We start from the raw sequence: 5,163 nt of genomic DNA on the forward strand, positions 1-5,163 counted from the left end.
GTGTGTGTGTGTCTGTCTCAGGGTGCAAGTTCATGTTATGTGTGTGTGTGTGTGTGTGTGTGTGTGTGTGTGTGTATGACCGACCATATACAGCACCTACAACACATCAACAAAGAGAGGAAAGGTGATAATATTGAGAACTTGACGTCAGCGATACGTTTGGGTTCTGAATTCTTCTCAATAATAATAATAATGTAACCCTTAAAAAAAAGACTTAAAAACAGACCTTTTTTTCCACCACCCTTCAGATTTACATTCTTAAGAGGGGAAATCTCCTTTCTGGCCCCGCAGAGCCTCGCAGACAGAGTCACTTCCTTTACACAACACACCCATGGCTGCCCATCCGTGGCCCTCACAAAGGCTGTCAGGGGGATTTGCTGAGATGGCCGCTGATCTCTCCTGTGACCGTTCTATTGTTTTGTTTGATTTGCTCCGCGGAGGCTTGACCGACACAATGGAGAGTGGCCGAGGCCTCCTGACCCCCTGCACTCATTTACCAGCCTAATCTGCCCCTTAAGAGGGCCCGTTTCGGTGCCGGCGCGCCATGTTTACACCTCCGCCGCTTGTCCTCTGTTTGGTGTGAAGTTATTGAGCGACTTCCTCTCGGAACCGCCGGGCCAGTCGCTTTCGTTTTTGCGGCTCGCGGCTCGAAACTGACATGGTTTCCTCCGGCTCTGGAGTCAATTAGGTGTGTGTGTGTGTGTGTGTGTGTGTGTGTGTGTGTGTGTGCGTTCGTGCGTGCAGGTCTGTGTGTGCGCATGTGCTTGTGTGTGTGTGCGCTTGTGCATGTGCTTGTGTGTGTATGCGTGTGTGTGTGTGTGTGTGTGTGTGTGTGTGTGCACACGTGTGTGTGTGCGTGTCTGTGTGTGTGTTTGTGTGCGCTTGTGCGAGCATGTGCGTGTGTGTGTGAGTACTTATGTTCTTGTTCTAAATATTCTTGATCTTATCCTAAACCATCTCCCATAACATTAGCCTGTTGTAGTTTGCGTTAGATGTGCCGCTTGCTCATTGGTGCGTTGATACCTCCGTCGCCGTAGAGACGAGCCTCGAGGGCCGGTGTCCGGTGGCCCAGAGGTCAAAGGTCAGGGGAAACTTTCCCTAAGCGGCTCCGATGTGTGTGAAATCTGAGACAACTCGGCACCATTTGTGTCTGATTACGTCAGTTTCCTATCAGACGACCTCTGCGTCCTGGGTCAGGAGTCTCAACACTCTGTCCTCCGACACGTTTGGTGTCACATGACCTTTACATTACGCACCACATTAAGAATACAATTAACATGAACATGTAGGGACTGGATTCCAGAGTGTAGGATCGTCTTTCCAATTTTTATGGAATTCCAACCGCCGGAAAAGCCGGGAAAAGCAATGAGCGGGATACAAAAACATGTCTCTGGAAGCCTTAAGGGTCTATGCTAATATGCAATCTTAATAATAATCATATACAATACAAAACAATAACTCAAAATATGCAAACTATACATTTACTTAATATGGCTCTTACACAGAGATGAATCCGTTATTTTTAAGAAAATCTACACTTGACGATTGACTGAAATTCTGACCAAATTCTGATCAAGTTATTCAGAATCATACCAGCATCATATCATACCTAACACATCAAGTCAGATGTCATATACTGTATTTTGGGTGTTTTATATATTGCCAATATTTATACATTCACTTTATTCCAACATTGACGAGAACACGGTCAGAAACACATCCAAAGCACTTTATCGCAGTGAAACAAGAGCTGGCGAAGATGTAGCTTCCCTTTCCTCCTCGTTTTGATTATCTGAACTCCCATGACCCTCCTCTGATTTTACGATACATTTCAAAAGGAAAACACGATCAAACTAGTTTGATGTTTCCTTTCTCGGGATGCCTGAGAAGTTCCACCGTGCCGCCACGGAACTGAAGCCCTGTCTCGCCTCTCCTCCTCCTCCTCCTCATGCGATGTCTGGGAGCTGCAGACCAGAAGGCTGTCATTAGTAAACATAACGGAGGTAAGCAGGAGGTGGGGATAGCAGACAAGCCGAAGGGACACGGACGCACTCCCTGCTCTTTGGGTTCTGCATACCAAACACATTGCTCACTGACCTAGATTGGCAAGCACCGACTAGATTAAATGTTAAGGTAGTCATCGTGTTAGAGATAATTATTTTTACATAATTCTCCATCGGAGCTGTTTACAACCCAAGCCGTTCTTTAACATGCAGTTCCCTCAGAAGTCATGCCTGTGGGGGGATATGGTTTGGTGAGGCAAATGCTGCTTTGGGTGGGCAGCATCTGATCTGTGATTGGACAGATGGTTATTTAGTGGCTCTGTGGAGATGGAAGTGGAAAACATTTAAGAGTTCTCTGTTTAATACGTGTACGGTCATTTAGTTGATGATGAAAAGAAGATTCCCTGAAAATGGATCACAACAACGTCTGTTTGCTGAATTATGAGCTCCATTCTCTCGGGTATGAGCCTTAACCAAACCTCAGTCGCACGCTATTAGAATAGGCCATTTTGATATAAAAATACACTATGTGTGTGTAGCCTTGCTCTGCTCAAACCTCCCTCCGCTTTCTCTGTCATGTCTCCTGAGGGTTCAGGGGAAAAAATGCAATAATAAAAAAATAAAACATAAGACCCAAACTGGGGCCAAGAAAGCGATGGAGAGCAAATGAGGAAAGGGCCTGGAGGCAAATGGCAGGGAACATCAGTGCTGTTAGACGAAGCTACTTTAGCTGTCATGCTAGAGTATGTGAACGCACCACTGCACACACACTCACACACACTCACACACACACACACACACACACACACACACACACAAGTCGGCATCACTGAACACTCATGTTGAATCTTAGCCGCCGCAACCACTTCTCTGAGCATATTAAATATAGCCAGGAGAGTTCTGATGCTTAAAGTGAACTACATTCTGGGGTTCATACAGTCTGTAGGCTCTCAGTGTGCAGACACTTCTCCCCACTCCTCTACTGCAGGACGGTTATATCATCACTGGGATAAAGGTTCATATAAACAGGGTATTAAACATGGCTCACAAGGCCACTGTATACACTGGGTCTGAATGTTCAGTTTGAGGTATAAAGTGACTCAGTTATGTTTACATTTAACATTTAGCGCATTTAGCAGACGCTTTCGTCCAAAGCGACTCACAATAAGTACATTTGTCAGAAGAAAGAGAAACAACAATACATCGCTGTCGATACGGTTAGGATATTCATAGAACCAAGTGCCAAGCATTAAACATCGCTAGGTTAACCCAGGCTCGGAAAGACAAACCTTTATTGAGATCGATCGTACATCCTGGTCTACAATTAATGATCTTTATTGTATGGATTTAATATAACTGCTTGTGCACTTGTGTGTTGTTATTGTTTTATTTCACATCATCAGTATATCGATTACTGTCTGCCTGTCCTACACAGGAAGGTATTTCACATTTCACTTACCTATAGGCTACTGTATGTTTAATCGCTTAGGGGAATTAGGGAAAATTATTTAGGGAAATATTAGGAAATAGGGAAATGAGGGATTAGGGAAATATCGGACATAGAATTAACAAGATGAAGCTCACACCATGAACACAGAACCGTGCACCATACATATTTCTATAAGTATATATATATATATATATATATATATATATATACATATATATCCATCTGCATATCTTCTGGACCATTCAATTTCTCTTTGTTTTCCAGCGAGAGGCAACAGTTTAAACTGAAGGCTAAAATCGTCACCAAAAACCAGAGGAACAATGTCTTCCTCGCGGTGATTCACGCCTGTACATCATGCGGATGTTGTAGATTCAATTGACCTAAAACCCGCGCAATCTGCTCTGCTGCGGGACGTCAGGTCCCGTGCGGAACCAAGTGGCGTGACGCCTCTAGAGATCCGCAGTTTGTCAGAGACGATTAGGCACACAGAGGCGTGAGCAGAGAGAGAGAGAGAGAGAGAGAGAGAGAGAGAGAGAGAGAGAGAGAGAGAGAGAGAGAGAGAGAGAGAGAGAGAGAGAGAGAGAGATGAGAGAGAGAGAGAGGCCCACAGAGGTGTGAGCAGACACTGGGGGAGAGAGGAGCGCGGACGTGGGGTTAATGCCTCTCTCTCTCTCTCTCTCTCTCTCTCTCTCTCTGTCTCTCTTCTTTTAAAGGAGTGAGAGGGAGAGAGAGAGATGGAGATAGGGGAGAGAGAGAGAGAGAGAGAGAGAGAGAGAGAGAGAAGAGAGAGAGAGAGAGACAGAGAGACAGAGACAGAGACAGAGTGGGGGGAGGGAATGAGAGAGGGAGAGAGATGAGAGGAGGGTGAGAGAGAGGTGGGAGTGAGAGAGAGAGGGAGAGAGAGGGGCGGGAGGAGAGAGAGAGAGAGAGAGAGAGAGAGAGAGAGAGGGAGAGAGACAGAGGGGGGAGAGAGGGAGCAAATGAGAGAGAGAATTGTCACAACATGTCAGTCTGCAGAGTGAAGCAACATCATGGGACACTTCCCCATAGATCAGATCAAGTTGTTTGTGATGGCTCTTAAATGTGAGGGATGTTTTTCTACTGACCCATAAACCATCATGAGTTAACAAGATGGTCTGATCAAACTAACATGCGTTCAAAGGTTAAAGAAGATAATTGTAAAATTAATAATCATAAAGAAATATGTTTCTTTCTGCCTTTGCTGATTTTATAAGTGAAACACAAAAATCAGTAAAGCAAGCAAACCGTCTGCTTGATTTCCAGGTGAGCTTCTTACTTTGGACACCTGTCAATCTGAGCTTTGCCTCCACTTCTCATACCTGAGCAATCAGAGTCTATTGGAGTCTTGTTGGTACACTCATGTCTGACAGACTGTGCTATCTATTCATCTCACTCAAAAATAGGTTCCTCACTGTACATTCACCACAAAACTAGATACATATAGAGAATACAGTTTATAGAATCAGTTGTAGAATATTTGTGAAGTACATTTTACATTTATGAAATCAAATGTTAGTATTAGATAAATATAGAGAATACAGTTCATATTCATTGTAGAATATTTGTGTAATTTTACATTTATGAAATGTACAAGCCACATCCTAAACTTATTACCGCTCTTATTGTGTAGCCCCCCTGAACCTCACTAGTTAACCTAAATCCTCTGCATGTGACCCCCCTAATCTTACA

This window comes from Micromesistius poutassou (genome assembly GCF_964030765.1).
Source record: "Micromesistius poutassou genome assembly, chromosome: 3".
Classification (NCBI taxonomy): domain Eukaryota; kingdom Metazoa; phylum Chordata; class Actinopteri; order Gadiformes; family Gadidae; genus Micromesistius; species Micromesistius poutassou.